The following is a 27,078-nucleotide window of genomic DNA, read 5'->3' as shown; positions in this document are numbered from 1 at the left end:
TAAGATTCACTTCAGTTCAGGTCACTAAGTTGTGTCCACCTCTTTGTGACCCCATGGACTGCAGCATGCCAGGCTTCCTTGTTCGTTACCAACTCCCAGAGCTTGCTCAAACTCATATCCATCAAGACTGTGATGCCATCCAATCATCTCATCCTCCCTTGTCCTCTTCTCCTCCAGCCTTCTATCTTTCCCACCATCAGGGTCTTTTCCAGTGAGTCAGTTCTTCTCATCAGGTGGCCAAAGTACTGGAGTTTCAGCTTTAGTATGAGTCCTTCCAATGAATATTCAGGACTGATTTCATTTAGGATTGATTGGATTGATCTCTTTGCAGTCCAGGGGACTCCCGAGTATTCTCCAAAACCACAGTTCAAAAGTATCAATTCTTCGGCACTCAGCTTTCTTTATAGTCCAACTCTCACATCCATACGTGACTACTGGAAAAACCATAGCTTTGACTAGACAGACCTTTGTTGGCAAAGTAATGTCTCTGCTTTTTAATATGCTGTCTAGGTTGGTCACAGCTTTTCTTCCAAGGAGCAAGTGTCTTTTAATTTCATGGCTGCAGTTACCATCTGCAATGATTATGAAGCCCAAGAAAATAAAGTCTGTTTCCCCATTTATTTACCATGAAATGATGGGACTGAATGCCATGATCTTAGTTTTTTGAATGTTGAGTTTTAAGCCAGCTTTTCACTCTCCTCTTTCACTTTCATCAAGATGCTCTTTAGTTCCTCTTCACTTTCTGCCATAAGGGTGGTGTCATCTGCATATCTGAGGTTATTGATATTTCTCCCAGCAATCTTGATTCTAGCTTGTGCTTCACCCAGCCCAGTATTTCGCATGATGTACTCTGCATATTGTTGTAGCCATGCGTTCCGGGAAACAAACTCACTCAGAAGGACAATGCAGATAGTGGAGGGCAGTTTATTACACCAGTGGGCCCAAGGCAGAGTCTCTTCTTGGCCAAGAATCCTGACCAGTTTTTGTGAAAACCTTATATACCCTAAGTGTACTTGCTCAAACTCACCTCCCCAAATTCCTTGAAACTAGTCTGGACAAGGTAAAAGAGAGATACGATCAAAGTTAACCCATGATTCATGTGTCACAAGACTAGATAAACAGTGGACATTTATCAATAGGACTGTGGTCATATCCTGATAAACATAATGGAATTTATGAGTTTGTTCTGTTACAGAGATAATTAGCATATTCTTTTAGGCAATGGAGAGTCCAAGTACAAGTCCTGAGGCTCTTTTATCCGGGGAGTCTGCTTTCCCATTGGTATGCCGCTTCTATAGACACCGGGCACAAAGTTCAGAGTCCATATGGAGGGTGACCATGCATGTAGCCTTATGTTCGCAGCCTGGCCTAAGATGGAGTCCAGCTCTGTCTGTTTCCTCCTTCAATATAAGTTAAATAAGCAGGGTGACATTATATATCCTTGATGTACTCCTTTCCCAATTTGGAACTAGTCAGTTGCTCCAGGTCCAATTCTAACTCTTGTTTCTTGACCTGCATACAGATTTCTCAGGAGGCAGGAAAGGTAATCTGGTATTCCCATCTCTTTAAGAATTTTCCAGTTTGTTGTGATCTCTACAGTCAAAGGCTTTGGCATAGTCTATAAAACAGAAGCAGATGTTTTTCTGGAATGATTTTGCTTTTTCTGTGATCCAACAGATGTTGGCAATTCGATCTCTGATTCCTCTGCCTTTTCTAAATCCGACTTGAACATCTGGAAGTTTATGGTTCACATACTGTTGAAGCCTGGCTTGGCGAATTGTAAGCATTACTTTGCTAGCATGTGAGATGAGTGTAATTGTGCAGTAGTTTGAACATTCTTTGGCATTGCCCTTCTTTGAGATGCAAATGAAAACTGACCTTTTCCAGTCCTGTGGCTACGGCTGAATTTTCTGAATTTTCTGGCATCTTGAGTCCAGCACTTTCACAGCATCATTTAGGATTTGAAATAGCTCAACTGGAATTCCATCACCTCCACTAGCTTTGTTCCTGGTGATGCTTCCTAAGGCCCACTTGACTGCTCATTCCAGGATGTCTGGCTCCAGGTGAGTGATCATACTATTGTGGTTACCTGGGTCATGAAGATATTTTTGTATAGTTCTTCTGTATATTCTTGCCACCTCTTTTTAATATCTTCTGCTTCTGTTAGGTCCATACTGTTTCTGTCATTTATTGTGCCTATCTTTGCATGAAATGTTCCCTTGGTATCTCTGATTTTCTTGAAGCGATCTCTAGTCTTTCCATTCTATTGTTTTCCTCTATTTCTTTGCATTGATCAGTGAGGAAGGCTTTCTTATATCTCCTTGCTATTCTTTGGAACACTACATTCAAATGGGCATATTTTACCTTTTCTCCTTTGCCTTTTGCTTCTCTCCTTTTCTCAGCTATTTTTAAGGACTCCTCAGACAACCATTTTGCCTTTTCCATTTCTTTTTGTTGTGGATGTTTTTGATCACTGCCTCCTGCACAATGTTATGAAATTCTGTCCATAGTTCTTCAGGCTCTCTCTCAGAAATATGTCATTTACACTGTATAATCATTTAAGATTATTCACGTCATTACCTGTCATTTAGACTCTGATGCAATCTTTGGTACAAGTGAAACTTTTTAATAATTAGAAAATAAGCCAAAGAAAGAAACAAGTTCTAGGGAAAAAAATAATGAAAGAGATTTTGGTTACCCGATTAAACAAAATATTTTAAACATCATAATTTCTGGCAAACTGAAATCTTCAATTTTTTTCATTTTAAAGATATTATATTTACTTTAAATTCAAATTCATTAATTTGAATCTTGATTTCAAAGAATAGAAATTCTTTATTATCTAATAATTCTATACTTCATGATAGAAAAGAGAATATTCAGTGATCACATATATTTATATCATTATTTTAGCACTATTATTTCATGTCATATTAAAATATATTAAATATACATTTCAAGAACAGATTTTAAATTTATGGACATTAATGCCAAAAACTCAGCCTCTGTGCACTGGTGCCAAATCGAATCTAAGTAAAAGAGTGTTTGATGAAGTAGAAAAAAATAACTTTATTGTTTTGCCAGAAAAAGGGGAACCAAGTGAGTTTTTGCCCTTGAAAACTGTGTGTCCCCACCTAGGAGGACTTGGTAAGGAGTTGTATAGCTGTAGTTCAAGGGCAGTCCAGCTAATGAGATTAGGGTGTGCCCAGGGCTTGCACCCTTTAATCTGGCCTCAGGTGATCTCTTGATGAGCTTCTCTGGTCCCTTTAATCTGGCTTCAGTTGGTCTTCTCTGGAGTGAAGAATGTTTCATCTTTCATGGGGTGGGGGTGGTGGGGGTAGGTTGTTCTATAAAAAGGCTTTCCTGGTGGCTCAGATGGTAAAAACTCTGCCTACAATGTGGGAGACCTGGGTTCCATTCCTGGATCAGAAAGATCCCCTGGAGAAGGAAATGGCAACCCACTCCAGTATTCTTGCCTGGAGAGGCCCATGCACTGAGGAGCCTGGAGGGCTACAGTCCATTGTTTTGTGTATTCCTTGAAATGGAACCAGGACCCTGCCCAAGATTGCCCTGCTGTTTCTGGCTGCTCCTCCTTTGTCTCTGTATTCCCTCCCTTTGCTGATTAGCAACTGTTTGAATCTGCCCTTTGGAACTTAAGGAAGTTGTCCCTGGAGGGAACTGGAGACTACTCCCTACAAGAAATGGGGGACACACCAAAGAAACCAACACAATATTGTAAAGCAATTATCCACCAATTAAAAATAATTTTTTTTTTTTTTTTTAAAGAAAGAAGTAGGGAACACTTCCAGACTCCACTGCCCAGGAATACCACAGGGTCCTGCTCAGTTTCAAAACTAACAGATTAACTCAGATTTTGGTGGGCAATAAGGCTACTTGTTCCACATTAACTATAGTATTAACTATTAGTCACTCAGCCGTACCCAACTCTTTGGGTACCCATGGACTGCAGCCTACCAGGCTCCACTGTCCATGAGATTTTCCAGGCAAGAATACTGGAGTGGGGACCAGTATCCTGGAGAAGGTAGGGGACCTTCTCAACCCAGGGTTTAAACCCTGGTCTCCTACACTGCAGGCAGATTCTTTACTGACTGAGCTACAAGGGAAGCCCCAAAGACTTGAGGCAATTTGGCTACTTTAAGGTTGAATATGGGATTAGTCTACCCTCAATCCATTTTAGTCATGCAGCTTTTTGGAACAGTGAATTTAGCAAGAGCATTGAATTTACCTTAATGTGGGAACTAGAATAAAGCAATATAGATTGATCTTTTACACCAGTCTTTGTTTAAGATAATATAATCTTAAAGACTTTAATTATTAGACTTTCACTTCCAATTGGAAAATTATCAAAAAATATCTGGAGAAAACATGCAGTTTTTAGCTATGGCTTCACAATCTGAATGCAATGAAGGTGAGATAATACAAGAAGAATTTATTGATGTACTAAGATAAGAATGGGTATATCTGAAGGAAAGTTACAGGGCTCAAAATATTCTGGAGTTAAAACTCCTGTCCAGGTCCTCCCCACCATTCTATGCAAAACAAAGAACTCTCTCACCCGAAGAAGAAAAAATTTTTTAAAATGGACATTAGATTAAGAGCTCACAGCTGGTCCAGCCTCTAGCGGATCTCCAAAATTCCTTGCCCCAGCCATTTAAGAGATAACTACTCCTTACAACCTTGGCTGTGTATTGTCACCCTGCTTATTTAACTTATATGCAGAGTACATCATAAGAAACGCTGGGCTGGAAGAAGCACATGCTAGAATCAAGATTGCTGGGAGAAATATCAATAACTTCAGATATGCAGATGACACCACCCTTATGGCAGGAAGTGAAGAGAAACTAAAAAGCCTCTTGATGAAAGTGAAAGAGGAGAGTGAAAAAGTAGGCTTAACGCTCAACATTCAGAAAACGAAGATCATGGCATCTGGTCCCATTGCTTCATGGCAAATAGATGGGGAAACAGTGGAAAAAGTGTCAGACTTTATTTCTCTGGGCTCCAAAATCACTGCAGATGGTGATTGCAGCCATGAAATTAAAAGACGCTTACTCCTTGGAAGAAAAGTTATGACCAACCTAGATAGCATATTCAAAAGCAGAGACATCACTTTGCCAACAAAGGTCTGTCTAGTCCAACTATGGTTTTTCCAGTACTCATGTATGGATGTGATATTTGGACTGTGAAGAAAGCTGAGAGCCGAAGAATTGATGCTTTTGAACTGTGGTGTTGGAGAAGACTCTTGAGACTCACTTGGAATGCAATGAGATCCAACCAGTCCATTCTAAAGGAGATCAGTCTGGAAGGACTGATGGCTAAAGCTGAAACCCCAGTTTTTGGCCACTTCATGCGAAGCACTGACTCATTGGAAAAGACCCTGATGCTGAGAGGGATTGGGGCCGGGAGGAGAAGGGAACGACAGAGGATGAGATGGCTGGATGGCATCACTGACTCGATGGACGTGAGTTTGAGTGAACCCTGGGGGTTGGTGATGGACAGGGAGGCCTGGCGTGCTGTACTTCATGGGGTCACAAAAAGTCAGACATGACTGAGCGACTGAACTAAATCGAACTGAACAAAACAACCTTGGAGAAGAACAGGACCCCTTAAGACAGGAGCTTTCCACATACATACCTATATATACTTACTCTTTTCTTGGGTAAGGGCAGCAGCTCACTAATCTGACTGCTGGCCCTTCTCACCTCATTAAAAGGTGATCTGTTCCTGTAAAGTGCTGGTCTCATTCTTTTTCTGAACCTCGCCTTCTCTAACTCTGTACCCTACAATATCTTTCCTTTTCTCCTTTGCCTTTAGCTTCTCTCCTTTTCTCAGCTATTTGTAAAGCCTCCTCAGACAACCATTTGGCATTTTTGCATTTCTTTTTCTTGAGGATGGTCTTGATCATAACCTCCATTCATAGTTCTTCAGGCACTCTGTCTATCAGATCTAATCGCTTGAATCTATTTGTTACTTCCACTGTATAAGGGATTTGATTTAGGTCATACCTGAATGGTCAGTGTTTTTCCTTAATTTCTTCAATTTAAGTCTGAATTTGGCAATAAGGAGTTCATGATATGAGCCATAGTTAGCTCTCAGTCTTGTTTGTGCTGACTATATAGAGCTTCTCCATCTTTGACTGCAAAGAATATAATCAAACTGATTTCGATATTGACCATCTGGTGATGTCCATGTGTAGAGTCTTCTCTTGTGTTGTTGGAAGAGGGTGTTTGCTATGACCAGTGCCTTCTCTTAGCAAAACCCTGTTAGCCTTTGACCTACTTCATTTTATATTCCAAGGCCAAATTTGCCTGTTATTCCAGGTTACTCTTGACTTCCTATTTTTGCGTTCCAGTCCCCTATAATGAAAAGGACATCTTTTGGAGGGTATTAGTTCTAGAAGTTCTTGTAGGTCTTCATAGAACCATTCAACTTCAGCTTCTTCAGCATTACTAGTCAGGGCATAGACTTGGATTACTGTGATATTGAATGGCTTGCCTTGGAAATGAACAGAGATTATTCTATCATTTTTGAGATTGCATCCAAGTACTGAATTTCTGACTCTTTTATTGACTATGATGGCTACTCCATTTCTTCTAAGGGATTCTTGCCCACAGTAGTAGATGAAATAGTCATCTGAGTTAAATTCACCCATTCCAGTCCATTTTAGTTCACTAATTCCTAAAATGTCGATGTTTACTGTTGCCATCTCCTGTTTGACCACTTCCAATTTGCCTTGATTCATGGACCTGACATTCCAGGTTCCTATACAATATTGCTCTTTATAGCTTCAGACTTTACTTGCATCACCAGTCACATCTACAACTAGGTGTTGTTTTTACTTTGGCTCCATCCCATCATTCTTTCTGGAGTTATTTCTCCACTGATCTCCAGTAGCATATTGGACACCTACCAGCCTGGGGAGTTTATCTTTCAGTGTCCTATCTTTTTGCCTTTTCATACTGTTCATGGGGTTCTCAAGGCAAGGATACTTAAATGGTTTGACATTCCCTTCTCCAGTGGACCACATTTTGTCAAAACTCTCCGGCTCATAGTTTCATTGAGTTAGACAAGACTGTGGTCCATATAATCAGTTTGGTCAGTTTTCTGTGATTGATCTTTTCATTTTGTCTACCCTGTGGTATATAAGGATAAGAGGCTTATGAAAGCTTCCTGATGAGAGAGACTGACTGAGGAGGAAACTGGGTCTTGTTCTGATGGGTGGGGCCATGCTCAGTAAATCTTTAATCCAATTTTCTGTTGATGGGCAGGGCTGTGTTCCCTCCCTGTTGTTTGACCTGAGGCCAAACTATGTTGGAGGTAATGAAGATAATGGCAACCTCCTTCAAAATGTCCCATGCATGCACTGCTGTACTCAGTGCCCCCGACCCTGTAGCAGGCCACTACTGACCCATGCCTGCACCAGAGAGCCCTGGACACTCAGGGGCAAGTCTGGGTCAGTCTTTTGTGGGGTCACTGCTCCTTTCTCCTGGGTCCTGATGCACACAAGTTTTTTTCGTGTGTGCCCTCCAAGAGTCTGTTTCCCCAGTCCTGTGTAAGTTCTGGCAGCTCTATGGTGGGGACAATGGTGAACTTCTCCAAGAGGGCTTATTCTATACCCAGGTCTGCTGCACCCAGAGCCCCTGTCCCTGTGGCAGGCCACTGCTGACCCATACCTCCACAGTAGACACTCAGACACAGTTTTAGCTCAGTCTCTGTAGGGGTCTCTGGGTCATGGTGTGCACAAGGTTTGTTTGAGCCCTCTGAACATCTCTGGTATATATGGGATTTGATTCTAAATATGATTTCGCCCCTCCTACCATCTTGCTGGGGCTTCTCCTTTGCCCATGGATGTGCGGTATCTTTTTTTGACGGGATCAACATTCTCCTGTCGACAGTTTTTCAGCAGCAAGTTGCAATTTTGAAATTCTTGCAGGAGAGTTCAGTTCAGTTCAGTTGCTCAGTCACATCCAACTCTTTGTGACCCCATGAATTGCAGCACACCAATCCTCCCTGTCCATCACCAACTGCCAGAGTTCACTCAGACTCACGTCCATTGAGTCAGTGATGCCATTCAGCCATCTCATCCTCTGTCATCCCCTTCTCCTCCTGCCCCCAATCCCTTCCAGCATCAGAGTCTTTTCCAGTGAGTCAACTCTTCGCATGAGGTGGCCAAAGTACTGGAGTTTCAGCTTCAGCATCATTTCCTCCAAAGAACACCCAGGGCTGATCTCCTTCAGAATGGACTGGTTGGATCTCCTTGAAGTCCAAGGGACCCTCAAGAGTCTTCTCCAACACCACAGTTCAAAAGCATCAATTCTTCGGTGCTCAGCTTTCTTCACAGTCCAACTCTCACACCCACAAATCCCTCTACTCAGCCAGTTGACCTACAAAGGTCCATCTAGTCAAAGCTATAGTTTTTCCAGTAGTCATGTATGGATGTGAGAGTTGGACGATAAGAATGTGGAGTGCCGAAGAATTGATGTTTTTGAACTGTGGTGTTGAAGATGACTCTTGAGAGTCCTTTGGACTGCAAGGAGATCCAACCAATCCATGCTAAATGAAATCAGTCCTGAATATTCATTGGAAAGACTGATGCTGAAGCTGAAACTCCAGTACTTTGCCCACCTGATGTGAAGAACTGACTAATTGGAAAATACCCTGTTATTGGGAAAGGTTGAAGGCAGGAGGAGAGGGGGACAACAGAGGATGAGATGATTGGATGGCATCACCGACTTGATGGACATGAGTTTAAGCAAGCTCCAGGAGTTGGTGATGGACAAGGAAGCCTGGTGTGCTGCAGTCCATCAGGTCGCAAAGAGTCAGACATGACCGAGTGACTGAAGTAAACTAAGAGAAGAAAAAACTGCTATAAGTTTTTAATTATGACATTACCTTACAATATTTTTGAGGTTTAAATCCATGTATCTAACAAATTACTCATAACTTGTAGCTTTATTCTATGCTGAACTTTTCCTGAACTATATTGAAATGTACATTTTTAATATTTTTGAAATTAATGATAAAATTAGAAACTGGAAAATATGGACATATATTAGATGGACTTTCTCTTCGAAATCACTATGGAGTCTTCTAATGTTTATGAACTGAAAGACTCATGACTTCAAGACAAGGAGTAAGGAGTAGATAAAACACAATTTTAAAGTTAGTAAATGTACTGAAACAGTCATGAAAATATGGCTCTATAAAGAGTCTAAATTTGCCACTTGAGGATCTCTTTAGAATGAAAAGAATGTAAAGTAAGATTTTTTTTTTTTTTTAAGTGGTAGAATAGGAGATGAGGGGAAGGTACTCTTGGTATGACTATGCTTGCACTTTTTTGTGTAAATTTGCCCCACTGTATTGAAGCACTTTAATTACAAACAAAAATAATGTACAAATAAAGTAACAAACGATATAAATCTATTGGCAATAGTATTTTGTTGAATTGTTTTGAACACATTGTTTTACTCAGGGTTTTCAAAATGTTTGGCATTATGCAATTATTATCCTAAAATATCTGTTTACAGAAATTTAGTTTCACAATTAAAACTACATGTTAAGAAACAAAATTAGGAATAGGTAACATTATACAAGAGTGATTGACCTTATGAGCATTCTTGAGAAGTAGATCATTCTATGTAATCTGTGTAGTAAATAAACAAATTTTCAACAAGATTGTTATCTGATCATATTGAGAGCAAAAATTGTTGAGTAGAGAACCACAAAATTCTAAGCTTCCAGTTGTGTGTAAACAGAAAATAGATGAAGCTTGCAACTGGATAATTAAAAAAAAAAAAAAAAGAGCTTAGTAAAAGGAAGAACAGAGGTAAACCCAAGAAGGCAATGTCACCCCACTCCAGTACTCTTGCTTGGAAAATCCCATGGACAGAGGAGCCTGGTAGGCTGCAGTCCATGGGGTCGCCAAGAGTGAGACACGACTGAGCGACTTCACTTTCACTTTTCACTTTCACGCATTGGAGAAGGAAATTGTAGCCCACTCCAGTGTTCTTGCCTGGAGAATCCCAGAGATGGGGAAGCCTGGTAGACTGCCGTCTATGGGGCCGCCCAGAGTCGGACACGACTGAAGTGACATAGCAATAGCAATAGTGCAGCACCCTAAGGCTTATAACAGCAGCTGTTAACAGCTATGTGGTAAAGACATCCTGGCACAAAATACAACCTTAAGGAAACAATGGACTGAGCCCAGAGTGACCACGGTGGGAGCTGATACAAAGATTATATTCCTTGACCTAACTTTCCTTCCCTCTTCTAATCTCCTGATAATGTTGCCCTTTGGATAAAGTCAACTAGAAGCCTTTCAGACCACAGTGCAAGATACAGAAGGATGGAGGGTGCAACTGAAGAAGTAGATCAAAAGTATTCAACACAGATTCTAATCTTTTATACTTCGGCCTTTGTATGTGTGTAACCTTCAAAAGTTCCTTAACCTTTACATGGCTAATAATTCTTATCTTTTAAATACCATCCCTTACTTTTCTAAAGTATCATGATTCTCTGAATATAACTTCAGAATCAGTTGTTTTAATTTGCAAGGCTTTATACTAAAAATTTACTTTAAAAATCTCATTACAACTTAAAGGTTTGCTTTCAACTACTTCTAATTCTTTGGAGAAGGCTCGTGAGAGTCCCTTGCACTACAAGGAGATCCAACCAGTCCATTCGGAAGGAGATCAGGGGATTTCTTTGGAAGGAATGATGCTAAACCTGAAACTCCAGTACTTTGGCCACCTCACGCGAAGAGTTGACTCATTGGAAAAGACTCTGATGCTGGAAGGGATTGGGGGCAGGAGAAGGGGACGACAGAGGATGAGATGGCTGGATGTCATCACTGACTCGATGGACGCGAGTCTGAATGAACTCCGGGAGTTGGTGATGGACGGGGAGGCCTGGAATGCTTCGATTCATGGGGTCGCAAAGAGTCGGACATGACTGAGTGACTGAACTGAACTTCTAATTATTATATGCCTTTATAACCCTGTTACTTACTCTTGGCAATTAACCTAACCATCAAGCACAAAGGCTTTCCAGTAAGAAATTTAGCTGTTTAATGTTTTTCCTTCCTATAAAGGAATTCTTTTGAACCTTAAATAATTTCTCTTTTATAGAAACTTTACCACCTTTAAATATTTGTTTAGGTTTTCCTTAAAATAATCTATTCCCTTATCATTTTAAAACCCAGAATTCCAGCATAATTGTAATTTATTCCTAGATACTTTTACTTAGTATGAAAAATTATTTCCAAGGAATATGAATAAGTGACTAATATTTGTTGAACAGTTTGAGTTAAGCAAATTTTATTATGCATATTATACCTACTGTGTCATTTAAACTTATAAAATCCTCATTTTACGTATGTATTAAAGGTTGATTTGGGATTCCTAGGTGGTGCTAATGGTAAAGAACCTGCTGCCAATGCAGGAGACATAAGAGACACGGATTCATTCCCTGGGTCAGGAGGATCCTTGCCGGAGTCCAGCTCCAGCAACCAGGGAATCAGCCTGAAGGGGTGAGTGGTGTTGGCGGATGATGATGTACTCTCTGACTCATAGTAGGGAATGACATGTTTATTTCAAGCTTCAGGTTCTTCTTTATACTTTGACAAAAGCATTAGGTCAGAGGTTTTTAGTTTCCCCCACCCAGATTTACTGTACTTAACTTGTGATTACATTGTAACTCATGCTACATTCCTCAGTTTATTTCTTATCTTTCTAAATCCTGTTTGCCCCTAGCTACTTTAGATCACTATCTCCTAAAAAGGCTTCTAGCTATTCTTAATTATTCCTAAACCCTAAACTCAGCAATCTTCTTTTGCCCTAAATATTTCCCTCAAAAACAGGTCTCATATAACAATCCTTCGCATAGCCTCAAGCTGCAGCCCAAGTGCTCATCCTGGGATATTCTGTGTAAATATCCTTGAACAAATGCCAACGGTTACTTTATAGATTATTTTCTGGGCACAACTGTAGAAGGCTTTGTGCTTTCTCATGCTTCTCTCAAGCACCTTAACATTCTTTCCAGCCAACTCAACCAAAGAAAGGAAAGAACAAGTCAGAATCACAAGGCCTAACTCCTTCATCCCGGGGCCATGCCTGTGAGATGAAGAGAGAGGGTTGGGGCCATGCCTTCATTTTGTCAGTAATGCCTAATGCAGCTCCCAACAGATCCTCTGGGGTGGGGGTGGGGGGGGCATGAAAACCCACTCTAGTATTCTTACCTAGAGAACCCCATGGACAGAGGAGCCTGGCAGAGATAGCCCATTGCGTCGCAGAGTCGGATATGACTGAAGCAACTTAGCCTGCACAAACACTGATTTAACAGAAAAGGAAACTGAGGAATAAAGATATTAAATCCTTGGGCACATAGGTAATAAGTAATCAGCCAGGATTTGAGTATATATCCATTTCATCCCAGAGCTGAGACACTTCCTGAAATATACAACATAGTATTTATACTTTTTCCCAACTTTCTTTAATAATTTTTACTATACAAGATGTGTCTATGGTTTGAGAAAATCTCATGAGCATCTGTGTTATGGTTAGATGTAAAGTTCAAAGCAGAACATCTGTAAGTACAGAATTATAATGAGGTCCTTGTTCAGTAAGCAGTCTGTGCCTATAACAATGTATTTTTGAGATCTAAAGAGTTCGGTCAACACTCAAAACAAAGTACACAATGTGGTGTTTACATTTTTTACTTTTCTTTGTCGATGTAGTTCAGCTTTAAGATATAAGTTTGTTGATCTAAGGGAAAACAAATGAGGCCAGTACAAAAATCTTAGGGGATGTCTTTTCCTATACAAAAGAAAGTACAGTGGGTATGGAGGTGGAGGGTAGAAGTTTAGAGAGATTACATTTCCAATAATAGTAAGAGAGCTTGTTGGGGAACATCTTTGCCACTGAGAACCGCTAGAAAAGATGAGAAAACAAAAACAAAAATCTGACCCACATCAGAGAACTACCAAGGTAGCCAGAAGGTGGAGAAAGGGAAATAAATTGAAATAAGCCTGACATTTAATCCCATCTTTTAAACAATTCTTTGCTAATTCATATCATACAGAGCTGAGAGACCAAGAGTTTGAAGAGAAAAAGGTACCTGATAGAGGAGAAACTCCACAGATTTTCAGATGTCTGATAAGTTGATGAGACAAATACTGCAGAACAGAGACTATCAAAGAGAAGAGGTCCTGGAGAGTACATTTGGGAACCTGAAAGAGTCACAACCTGACAGCAAGGGTGACCTGGAAACACACCAGCTTTCACAAAGGACTGAACAGAATCTTAAAACTAGCTCAGCCTCCAACTGGATGAAGGTCTATTCCAGGAAGATACAGACTTCCAGGCACTTCAACCTCTCCAAAAATCAAGGTAGCTTATGTATTCCAAAGGGAATCCTTTGAGGATGGTCTCAACTACAAGCCAGAAACTGGGAGATTCAAAGGTATTTGAGAGAATATATGTACCATAGAGGAGGGATTTAAGCTGCTCTGCTCTTATGAATCTTCATGGATGACGTAGTTTCAGTATCCTGAATTCTCTGAGAAAGATTATAGCTATACACTGTCAGCAGCAAAGAAGATGGAAAGTAGAAGATGCTTATATAGTACTGGTAAAATGAATACAAGAGGATTTGCGCAAGACATCAATGGTATCCACCAGTTACACTTAGACTGAAAGTTAATCTCTAAGATTCCATCTCGAAGTTAGAAAAGTATAAGTAAATTAAATGTAAATGCTGTAGACAGACAAAAATAGTAAATATAAAAATACAAATTAATGACTAGAAAGCAAATATGAAACAGAGAAAACCAACTAGGCCAAATAAGGCTTCTTAGAAAATGCTAGTGAAATTAAAATCTGGAAATATCAAGAAATTTGAAGAAATAAAAATTTCCAGTATCAGGAATTTTAGAAGAGGTGAATATCATTTTAGATATTATAGGTAATAAAAACATAAGAAAATAATGAAAAAAGAACTATACCATACAAATAAATATTTAGAAAAATATAAAAATTCTTGTAGCTCAGCTGGTAAAGAATTCATCTGTAATGCAGGAGACCCTGGTTAGATTCCTGGATTGGGAATTTCCCCTGGAGAAGGGGTAGGCTACCCACTCCAGTATTCTTGGCCTTCCCTGGTAGCTCAGATGGTAAAGAATCCACCTGTGACGTGGGAGACTTTGGTTCGACCCCTGGGTTGGAATATCCCTTGGAGGAGGGTATAGTCACCCACTCCAGTATTCTTGCTTGGAGAATCCCCATGGACAGAGGAGCCTAGTGGGCTACAGTCCATGGGGTTGCAAAGAGTCAGACATGACTGAGCGACCAAGCACAGCACAGGCTAAAAGTAAAGAAACCCCAAATGGAAACAATATGAAACAAATAATCTGATGTAAAGTAATCAGATCTATATTTTAAAACATTCCCAAAGAAATTACTGGCTCAGATGGTTTTATTGGTGAATTTGACAATATATGTAAGAAAGATACTGTACTATTCTGAAAACTCTTTCAGAGAATAGAAAAAATTTGTTTTCCAAAGCCAAGAAAATCTTGATCTCAAAACCTGACAAGGACATTAGAGGAAAGGAAAATTACAAGTTATTCTCTCTTATTTATTTTGCTATAAAATTCTTTAAATATAATATCAGCAATCAAAACCAATGAAATATGGGAAAAATAACTATCAAGATCAAGTTGGATATATTCCAGGAGTGTAAGATTGTTTTAATATTCAATACTCAATGTAATTCGCCACACTAACAGAATATGAAAGTAAAAATTATATTGTCATTGCTACTGCAGCATTCTATTGCTGCAATAGAAGCAGCAAAAGCACTTGAAAAGTTAAAACAGTCAAGATAAAACCAAGGGTAGAAAAAAGTACCTTAAACTGAAAGAAGAACATCACAAAATTCTACAACAAAAGTCATACTAAATAGTAAACTATCTGGAGCTTTCCCTTAGAGGATAGGAATAAAGCAGTAATGTCCGCTCTTTAGTCTCTTATGTCAGTAATGAACTGAATCCAGTATTGCATTCTTGCTTAGCAGTAAAATGAGGCAGGAAGGGGAGTAAAAATAAAAGGGTTAGAATTCTGCTTCCAGACAAATGTATGAAAAAACAGTTTTCAGACGATGATTGGACAATGGAAGATACTGATCACTGAAAAAGCAGGAAACAACATGGTGATTTCTATAATTACCTTAGTTTGTGACCTTGAAAACCAAAGCTATTGTTTTTCCAGTAGTCATGTATGGTGGTGAGAACTGGGCCATAGCAAAGCTGAATGCTGAAGAATTGATGCTTTTGAGCTGTGGTGTTGGAGGACTCTTGAGAATCCCTTGAACTGCAAGGATATCCAGCCAGCCCATTCTAAAGGAGATCAGTCCTGGGTGTTCATTGGAAAGACTGATGTTGAAGCTGAAACTCCAATACTTTGGCCACCTGATGCAAAGAGATGACTCATTGGAAAAGACCCTGATGCTGGGACAGATTGAAGGCAGGAGAAGGAGATGACAGAGGATGATGGTTGGATGGCATCATTGACTCGATGGACATGAGTCTGAGCAAGCTCCAGAAGTTGGTGATGGACAGGGAAGTCTGGCAAGCTGCAGTCTGTGGGGTCACAAAGAGTCGGACATGACTGAGCAACTGAACTGAGCTGTGACCTTGAAAATGCAGGGAGGGGAAACCAAGGTAGATCTCAGTGGTCTCCTTGAGTTGAGGGGACAGAACTAGGAGTCCAGGGAGATAGGGAGGCCAGGATGGTAGTGTTTGCAAGGCAAAAATGTGAAGAGCTGCATAGAGAACCCTAGAAATATGTGCTGGGCTCTTTAAATATTCAGCTGATACCAATAGCACATATGCACAGAACTACCTGGGACTGCAAAAACAGAGAGAAGTCCTTGAAGTTCACACAGGTCTGGGAATAGATTCTGTTCCTTTAAACATCAGAATGATTTCATCTCTGTAATGAGGAAAAAACCTAGCATAAAAGCTCTTCTAGTCCAGCCTAACAAAACTCAACATTTAGCTTCAAACTATCACCAGAAAAATTAGCTGTTACAGAACAAAGTCAAAGTCAATGTGTATGCATGCTAAGTCGCTTCAGTAGTGTCCAACTCTCTGCAACCCTGTGGACTGTAGGGTCCTCTGCCCACGGGATTCTCCAGGCAAGAATACTAGAAGGGGTTTCTATGCCCTCCTGGGAAGCCTGGGAAGCCCTCCAAGGAAATGTATAGAAATTCAAAAATTTCCAGCATTCAATATCTGTCAACCAAGCAAAAATTGCCAAGATAGAAGCTAGAAAATATAAATCATAATATGAAAAATCCATCAGTAGAAACAGACACAAAGGAGAAATTTATGATAAATAATAGACATGGACATTAAAACAATTTTTATAACTATATTCCATTTATTTAGATGATAGGGAAAGAATGGGCATGATTGGGAAATATGAATATATAAAAAATTAACCAAATCAAACATCTAGAGGCGAAAAATAAAATTTCTGAGATGAGAAATGCACAGAATAACATTAACTGCAGATAAGACATTGTAGAAAAAATTGTAACAGAAACTAAAAATAATGATACAGGAGATGAAAAACTTAAAAAACCTGAAGAAGCTTTAGCATCTGTGAGACATCTTCGAGTATCCTTAATGTACGTAGAGATCCCAGATGAGAGTGGAGGGAGGTGATAAAGAAAATGTTAAGAAATTTTGACAGTTTACCACATTTGATGGAAAGTACAAACTCCTATTTCTAAGAATCATCTTAAGAAAAAAGAAGAAAACTACACTCTAACTTATCATAATCCAGTTGCTTAAAATAAATAATAAAATCTCAGAAGTCCAAGAGGAAAAAAAAAAACATACTACATTTAGAGTGACAAAAATAAAAATGACAATGTGATTCTTATTGGAAACAATTCAAGCCTAAGGGAGTGAATGTCACTGAAATGCTGGGGGTAAAAAAAAGCAAAAAAGCCCACAAGCAATCTTGAATTCTATATTCTTATCATATATAAGGGAAAATATCTTTTTAAAATGTAGCTAAAATAGGACTTGTAGAGACAGAAAAGCTGAGAGAATTAGTTCAGTGCTAGCAGACTGCCACAATAGCAAATTTTAATGAAAGCTCTTTAGGCAGAAGAAAAGTGATGTCATATAAAAATCAGTATCTATACAAATGAATGAAGAGCATAAAATATGTAAATATGTTAAGTAAATATAAAAGACCTTTTTTTCTTTATTTTAATATCTTTTTAAAGATAATGAACTATTTAAAGCAAAAATAATAACAATGTGTTATAAAATTTACAACCTATAAGGAAATAAGACATATAACCATAGAACAAAGGCTGGAAGAGGAGAAATAAAGTATACTTTGTAAGGTTTACTCTATATGCAACATGAATATATTATTACCTGAAAACATACTATGGTAAATTAAAGATGCATGTTATTAATCTTAAATCATTTGTCAAAAATAACAGAGTAACAGCTAATAATGAAAAAGGGACTATAATGGAGTCATAGGATTACTCAGTCTAAAAAGAATCAGAATAGAAGAAAAAGGAAGCAAGTAATAAATACATAGAATAAATAGAAAACAAAGTGCAACATGATAGATTTAAATCCAGCCATATTGACAGTCACATTAAATGTAAATGGTCTAAAGACAAAAATTAAATGGCAAAAAATACCAGACTGGATAAACTGTTCTTTAAAAAGGTTCAAATATACACTGTCTACAAGAAAGACACTTTAAATATGTACATGCATGCATTCAGGCTTCAGTGGTTGTTGTAATACTACATGAAGCAGATTACCTAGTCAATAAGATTTTCAGAGTTTCAAAATATATAAAGCAAACTGAAAAGAACTGAAAGGAGAAATAGACAAATTTACAAATACTTAAAGAAGAGTATAAATCATAGCATCATATAGAATAATGTACTGCTTTGTTAACTAATGATCTACTTGCAACAGATGGATACATTTCATAAACACAAAAGTGAGAGAAAGAAACCATATGTGAAACAGTGTGTATGATTACTTTTTATTAAGGTTAAAATATAGATGTTAGAAAGATCATCTTTGGGAAAGGGAAATAGTGATTTGAGGGAGAAACATGATAGGGTTTCTTGGGTTTTAGTGATATGTTGCAATTGCCTTGCCTCCACTTGCAGGAACTGATTGTTAAATTTTTGAATATTGCAAGCTGGTTAGCATCAAGTTGGTAGCTTCAAACAGGCCATGTTGGAAGTAGTCACATTATGGAAGTTATATTTTTTCAATGTGTCTTTGTTTTTTGCTTTGTTTTATTTTGAGGTGAAGGGACTGGTTGTTATATATTTAATAGCATAATCTTGGTCCAGGATGTGTTCCCTTTATGAAATCCAGTTATACATATGTGAGTTGTGAACTTTATGTTCTACTTCAAAAGATATTTCATATTTCAAGTGAGAAAAAATATGGAAGTCCTTATAATTTAAAACAAATATCTTTAGTATAGATTAATCCCAATTAAGAAGAAGTAGAGCAGGACAGCTAGGTAGACAGCTGAGGGAAACAAAGGGGCCAAAGCACTGATACAATCATTGATTTATCCTTTTTCACCACTGAGGTCAAGGGTCATGGCCTTCTATTTTTAAAGGTCAGACAGGTAATATAAAAGAATTAAGATAGAGTTTGAGTATTTATTCATACAGGAATATTCTGCACCTCCACAGATAAATGTCTCCTTCTATTTTCCTTGAAAATCACATACCTCTTCTTGATATATTTGTTGAAGGAGTCTTTTGGGACTAGAAAAGAAAACAACAGTTTCAAAGACCCTTGCTGAATCATCTAACTTCAGAGAAAACAAAACAGAACTTTAGGTCCCATCCTGATACTTCAGGTCGGTGGTTGCATCTATCTAGGACTTATCATCGTCTATCCAGAATACATCCATACCCTACACCTGCCCGGAAGAATTATCATCCCCTGCCCAACTACAAACGCTATCTCAACTAAAGTAGACCCAAAACATCCCCCCTGATTAACATTTCCCTTATCGCTTACACAAGTTCAGTTCAGTTCAGTTGCTCAGTCCTGTCCGACTCTTTGAGACGCCGTGAACTGCAGCACGCCAGGCCTCCTTGTCCATCACCAACTCCCGGAGTTCACTCAGACTCACGTCCATTGAGTCAGTGATGCCATCCAGCCATCTCATCCTCTGTCATCCCCTTCTCCTCCTGCCCCCAATCCCTCCCAGCATCAGGGTCTTTTCCAATGAGTCAACTCTTTGCATGAGGTGGCCAAAGTACTGGAGTTTCAGCTTTAGCATCATTCCTTCCAAAGAACATCCAGGGCTGATCTCCTTCAGAATGGACTGGTTGGATCTCCTTGTAGTCCAAGGGACTCTCAAGAGTCTTCTCCAACACCACAGTTCACAAGCATCAATCCTTCAGCACTAAGCTTTCTTCACAGTCCAACTCTCACATCCATACATGACCATGGGAAAAACCATAGCCTTGACTAGATGGACCTTTGTTGGCAAAGTAATGTCTCCGTTTTTCAACATGCTATCTAGGTTGGTCATATCTTTTCTTCCAAGGAGTAAGTGCTTTTTAATTTCATGGCTGAAGTTACCATCTGCAGTGATTTTGGAGCCCCAAAAAATAAAGTCTGACACTGTTTCCGCTGTTTCCTCATCTACTTCCCATGAAGTGATGGATCAGATGCCATGATCTTCATATTCTGAATGTTGAGCTTTAGGCCAACTTTTTCACTCTCCTCTTTCACTATCATCAAGAGGCTTTTTAGTTCCTCTTTACTTTCTGCCATAAGGGTGGTGTCATCTGCATATTTGAAGTTATTGATATTTCTCCCAGCAATCTTGATTCTTGCTTTTGCTTCTTCATGCTGTACTCTGCATAGAAGTTAAATGAGCAGGGTGACAATATACAGCCTTGACATACTCCTTTTCCTATTTGGAACCAGTCTGTTGTTCCCTGTCCAGTTCTAACTGTTGCCTCCTGACCTGCATATAAGTTTCTCAAAAGGCAGGTATTCCCATCTCTTTCGGAATTTCCCACAGTTTATTGTGATCCACACAGTCAAAGGCTTTGGCACAGTCAATAAAGCAGAAATAGATGTTTTTTCTGGAACTCTCTTGCTTTTTCCATGATCCAGCAGATGTTGGCAATTTGATTTCTGGTTCCTCTGCCTTTTCTAAAACCAGCTTGAACATCAGAAAGTTCACAGTTCACACATTGCTGAAGCCTGGCTTGGAGAATTTTGAGCATTACTTTACTAGCATGTGAGATGAGTGCAATTGTGCAGTAGTTTGAGCATTCTTTTGCATTGCCTTTCTTTGGAATTGGAATGAAAACTGAAATTTTCCAGTCCTGTGGCCACTGCTGAGTTTTCCAAATTTGCTGGCGTACTGAGTGCAGTACTATCACAGCATCATCTTTCAGGATTTGAAATAGCTCCACTGGAATTCCGTCACCTCCACTAGCTTTGTTCATAGTGATGCTTTCTAAGGCTCACTTGATTTCACATTCCAGGATGTCTGGCTCTAGGTGAGTGATCACACCATTGTGATTATCTGGGTTGTGAAGTTCTTTTTTGTACAGTTCTTCTGTGTATTCTTGCCACCTCTTCTTAATATCTCTGCTTCTGTTAGGTCCATACGATTTCTGTCCTTCATCAAGCCCATCTTTGCATGAAATGTCCCCTTGGTATCTCAAATTTTCTGAAGTGATCTCTAGTCTTTCCCATTCTGTTGTTTTCCTCTATTTCTTTGCATTGATCGCTGAGGAAGACTTTCTTATCTCTTCTTGCTATTCTTTGGAACTCTGCATTCAGATGGGTATATCTTTCCTTTTCTCCTTTGCTTTTTGCTTCTCTTCTTTTCACAGCTAATTGTAAGGCCTCCCCAGACAGCCATTTTGCTTTTTTGCATTTCTTTTCCATGGGGATATTCTTGATCCCTGTCTCCTGTACAATGTCATGAACCTCATTCCATAGTTCATCAGGCACTCTATCTATCAGATCTAGGCCCTTAAATCTATTTCTCACTTCCACTGTATAATCATAAGGGATTTGATTTAGGTCATACCTGAATAGTCTAGTGGTTTTCCCTACTTTCTTTAATTTCAGTCTGAATTTGGTAATAAGGAGTTCATGATCTGAGCCACATTCAGCTCCTGGTCTTGTTTTCGTTGACGGTATAGAGCTTCTCCATCTTTGGCTGCAAAGAATATAATCAATCTGATTTCAGTGTTGACCATCTGGTGATGTCCATGTGTAGAGTCTTCTATTGTGTTGTTGGAAGAGGATGTTTGCTACGACCAGTGCATTTTCTTGGCAAAACTCTATTAGTCTTTGCCCTGCTTCATTCCACATTCCAAAGCCAAATTTGCCTGTTACTCCAGGTGTTTTTTGACTTCCTACTTTTGCATTCCAGTCCTCTATAATGAAAAGGACATCTTTTTTGGGTGTTAGTTCTAAAAGGTCTTGTAGGTCTTCATAGAACCGTTCAATTCAGCTTCTTCAGTGTTACTGGTTGGGGCATAGACTTGGATAACTGTGATATTGAATGGTTTGCCTTGGAAACAAACAGAGATCATTCTGTTGCTTTTGAGATTGCATCCAAGTACTGCATTTCTTCTAAGGGATTCCTGCCCACAGTAGTAGATATAATGGTCATCTGAGTTAAATTCACCCATTCCAGTCCATTTTAGTTCGCTGATTCCTAGAATGTCGACGTTCACCCTTGCCATCTGTTTGACCACTTCCAATTTGCCTTGATTCATGGACCTGACATTCCAGGTTTCTATGCAATATTGCTCTTTACAGCATCAGACCTTGCTTCTATCACCAGTCACATCCACAGCTGGGTATTGTTTTTGCTTTGGCTCCATCCCTTCATTCTTTCTGGAGTTATTTCTCCACTGATCTCCAGTAGCATATTGGGCACCTACAGACCTGGGGAGTTCCTCTTTCAGTATCCTATCATTTTGCCTTTTCATACTGTTCATGAGGTTCTCAAGGCAAGAATACTGAAGTGGTTTGCCATTCCCTTCTCCAGTGGACCACATTCTCTCAGACCTCTCCACCATGACCCACCTGTCTTGGTTGCCCCATGGGCGTGGCTTAGTTTCATTGAGTTAAACAAGGCTGTGGTTCTAGTGTGATTAGATTGACTAGTTTTCTGTGAGTATGGTTTCAGTGTGCCTGCCCTCTGATGCCCTCTTGCAACACCTACCATCTTATTTGGGTTTTTCTTACCTTGGACGTGGGGTATCTCTTCATGGCTGCTCCATCAAAGCGTATCCACTGCTCCTTACTTTGGACGAGGGGTATCTCCTCAATGCTGCCTCTCCTGACCTTGAATGTGGAATAGCTTCTCTAGGCCCTCTGGTGCCCATGCAGCCACTGCTCCTTGGAGGTGGGGTAGCTCCTCCTGGTTGCCCCCTTGACCTTGGAAGTGGATGAGCTCCTCTTGGCTGCACCTCCCTATAAATATGGAGCCTCCCTTATCCCTCTCTGCTCTCAGCCTGGTTGTTAGGCCGACTGTTACCCCTCCTTGCCTAAATAAATGCAACCTACTTCTGTTGAGGTCATCTTTCCTCTTTCTGCCTCAGCCCGAACTGTACCTTACATTTGTAACCTGATTACTATGATATTGAGCCCTTATATCACACTAAGAAGGTTTGAATATAGCCTTTTTGTCTTTTAACTTTGTGATCTTGGATGAATTATATAACTCTAGCTTCTAGTTCTGTCATTAGCAAAGTGGTGAAAATAATCATACCCCATCACTTAATTCATTCAAAGAAATAGGGCTATGTGCCAGATATGATTCTTAGAGAATGAGATATAGCAAAAGTAATATGTATTGGGTTGGCTCAAAAGTTTATTCATATTTTTCTGTAACATCTCATGGAAAAATCCAAATGAATTTTCTGGCCAACCTGCAAAGATTCTTTATCTAAAGTTGTTTCTATTATAAGATGAACACAAAATAAATAAGATGCATAAGTAATATTTGTATGTGGTGATAGCCATGAAGGGAAGTCAACTGGGGAGGGAAAATGGGGTGTCGATGTAATATTCAATTACCTGGTTAGTTTTCACAGAGAAGATGACATTTAAGTCAAAACTTAGGTTACAACTGTTTGAGGGAAAGGCATTATAGGCCAAGGGGAAAATGCACAATCATGCCTGAATTATTTGAGAAATATCAAGGAGGCCAGTATGGCTGGAGTTTAGAGAGAAAGTATCAGAGAGGTGGGCCACCATGAGAATTCTGAGATGTGAGAGTGTGCAGAGTTTTGAACAGAATATTGATGTACCCCAACGTGGGTTTAATGGGATCAGTTCAGCTGCTTTGTTAATAGGTTCAAGGAAGGCAAAAATGAAAAAAGACAGTTATATCCCCATGGGAAATAACAGCTTCTTGGTCTAATGAAGTAGCTCCATTTTGTATTTAGCAAAGTAAGTTCAATTTTCCTAGATCTTCTAATTTTTAAGATAAGCCACATATCAAAGTTTTTAGTGAAAAATATCCTAATTTTCTAATATTGAAATAATTTTTTTGTTTTAATACATGAAGACACATATACAAAAACCCATATCTACAGATGTTTTACTAAAATCATTGTGTCAATGGAATACTGCTACTGAACCTCATGACTGCTCTTTGTAGCTAGATCTTTGCTATATAAACATGTGATTCTCCGTTCACATTCTGGCTCGATGTTCCTCCTTATTTATTGCATACTATTGGGTACCGGTTTTCATATCCTGTACTTAATCTTTTTTTAAATTTTATTTTTGCTTTGGCTGCACTGGGTCTTTGTTGCTGTGTGCAGGCTTTTCTCTAGTTGTAGTGGTTTCTCATTGCGGTGGCCTCTCATTGCAGAGCATGTTATAGGGCACGCAGGCTTCAGTAGTTGCAGCACATGGGCTTAGTTGTCTGGTGACATGTGGGAATTTTATTTGCTGAACCAGGAATTGAACCCATGTACCCTACATTGTCAGGTGGATTGTTAAGTACTGGGCCACAAGGGAAGTCCCCTGTATTGAATCTTGAAATATGACACATTACTAGAGAAATGTATCCCTTACTAGTAGAAGCAAGAAACTGACTAGTATCATTTTAGCCCTAGGGAGCTATTTTTGGCAGTATTTTTCTGCTATTTATCTCAAAATATGAGAGGTTAAAGATTGACAATGTAAGTAGATGACTAAAACACTATCCAAATACTAATATTGAAAGAAAAAAAAAGGCAACATAGATTGGCTCTGAACCATATGCAGTGACTATAAAATGCAAATTGGGGAATACTTCCTAATGTTATTGACATATCATCCAAATTTCTATTTAAAAGTGAGTATTTATTTTTAAATCTAAAAATCATCATTTCAGAACTTTATAATGGAAGACTTTGCAAAACTTCATGGTAAATACTGCAATATTATTCAGTATTTATAGAATAATTGGCTTAGAATCCAGTTCAAATAGCTCTGTAGCGCATAGTTTCTCACAATGACGTTCATAATTTGTATGTATAAAATAGGCTCCTCATTCCATTGGCACTGATAGCAAAAAACTCAATAGTTAAAAGGAAGATTAAAAAAGAAGGAAAAAGCAGCCTTAGATAATCCACTTCTCAACCATGGGTAAATAAATTGCATTCAAATACATGAATTTGTTCAGTGATTTTATACTTTCTTCTGAAACTTTGGAATCTGGGCTGTCAAAAGGTAAACTATTGTGCTAAAATGAAAGTTTTCTTTCATAATTCTTTGCAAGGAAAATTACTGAATTTGCAAAATGTTGGAGTTATTATTATCAAAGTACCTTGGGTCCTGGAAAACAGATCCTGTCTCTGTTCTTGTTTCTTCTTAAAAGCTTCCTACACTTTCACACTAGCCAGTTTTGGACATCTTTGTACTTGCTACAGTTAACTATGCAAGTTCAGTTCAGTTCAGTCGCTTAGTCATGTCTGACTCTTTGTGACCCCATGGACTGCAGCACGCCAGGCCTCTCTGTCCATCACCATCTCCTGGAGCTTGCTCAAACATGCTCAAACTCATGTACATCAAGACGGTAGTGCCAACCAACCATTTCATCCTCTGTCGCCCCCTACTCCTCCTGCCTTCAATCTTTCCCAGCTTCAGGGTCTTTTCTAATGAGTCAGTTCTTCACATCAGGTGCCAAATTATTGGAGCTTCAGCTTCAGCATTAGTCCTACCAATGAATATTCAGGACTGATTTCCTTTAGGATTGAGTGGTTGGATCTCCTTGCAGTCCAAGGGACTCTCAAGAGTCTTCTCCAACACCTAAGTTCAAAAGCATCAATTCTTCAGTGCTCAGCTTTCCTCATAGTCCAACTCTCACATCCATACATGAATAATGGAAAGAAAATAGCTTTGACTAGATGGACCTTTGTTGGCAAAGTAATGTCTCTGTTTTTTAATATGCTGTCTAGGTTGGTCATAACTTTTCTTCCAAGGAGCAAATGTGTTTTAACTATGCAAACTTCAGGCCAAACTAGGAATATGAGATAGAGTTACCTGCTTATTTCAGTTCAGTTCAGTCATTCAGTTGTTTCTGACTCTTTGCAACCCCATGGACTGCAGAACTCCAGGCCTCCCTGTCCATCACCAAATCCTGGAATTTACTCAAGCTCGTGTTCATCACATTGGCGATGCCATCCAACCATCTCAACCTCTGTTGTCCTCTCCTCCTCCTGCCCTCAATCTTTCCCAGCCTCAGGGTCTTTTCCAATGAGTTAGTTCTTTGCATCAGGTGGCCAAAGTATTGAAGTTTCAGCTTCAGCATCAGTCCTTCCAATGAATACTCAGGACTGACTTCCTTTAGGATGGACTGGTTGGATCTCCTTGAAGTGCAAGGGACTCTCAAGAGTCTTCTCCAACACCATGGTTCAAAAGCATCAATTCTTTTTTTTTTTTTTTTCAAAAGAATAAATTCTTTGGTGCTCGGCTTTTATTATACATCTGCATACAAATATGACCTTAATCCTTGTACGTGGATAACCCACCCTGCGAAATATTTGGGAGATATATACAGTGAGAGTCACAGTCAGCTCCTGGTCTTGTTTTTGTTGACTGTATAGAGCTTCTCCATCTTTGGCTGCAAAGAATATAATCACTCTGATTTCGGTGTTGACCATCTGGTGATGTCCATGTGTAGAGTCTTCTCTTGTGTTGTTGGAAGAGGATGTTTGCTATGACCAGTGCATTTTCTTGGCAAAACTCTATTAGTCTTTGCCCTGCTTCATTCCATATTCCAAGGCCAAATTTTCCTGTAACTCTAGGTGTTTCTTGATTCCAACTTTTGCATTCCAGTCCTCTATAATGAAAAGGACATCCCTTTTGGGTGTTAGTTCTAAAAGGTCTTGTAGGTCTTCATAGAACCATTCAATTCAGCTTCTTCAGTATTAATGGTTGGGGCATAGACTTGGATAACTGTGATAGTGAATGGTTTGCCTTGGAAACAAACAGATATCAACCTGTTGTTTCTGAGATTGCATCCAAGTACTGCATTTCGGACTCTTTTGTTGACTATGATGGCTACTCTCTTTCTTCTGAGGGATTCCTGCCTGCAGTAGTAAATATAATGGTCATCTGAGTTAAATTCACCCATTCCAGTCCATTTTAGTGCTCTGTTTCCTAGAATGTCAATGTTCACTCTTACCATCTCTTGCTTGACCACTTCCAATTTGCCTTGATTCATGGACCTGACATTCCAGGTTCCTATGCAATATTGCTCTTTACAGCATCGGACCTTGCTTTTATCACCAGTCAAATCCACAGTTGGGTATTGTTTTTGCTTTGGCTCCATCCCTTCTTTCTTTCTGGAGTTATTTCTCCACTGATCTCCAGTAGCATATTTGGCTCCTACTGACTTGGGGAGTTCCTCTTTCAGTATCCTAACATTTTGCTTCTTCATACTGTTCAAAGGGTTCTCAAGGCAAGAATGCTGAAGTGGTTTGCCATTCCCTTCTCCA

The sequence above is a fragment of the Ovis canadensis genome, chromosome 2 (genome assembly GCF_042477335.2).
Source record: "Ovis canadensis isolate MfBH-ARS-UI-01 breed Bighorn chromosome 2, ARS-UI_OviCan_v2, whole genome shotgun sequence".
NCBI classification, from domain to species: domain Eukaryota; kingdom Metazoa; phylum Chordata; class Mammalia; order Artiodactyla; family Bovidae; genus Ovis; species Ovis canadensis.
Note: the sequence above shows the minus strand (reverse complement) of the source record.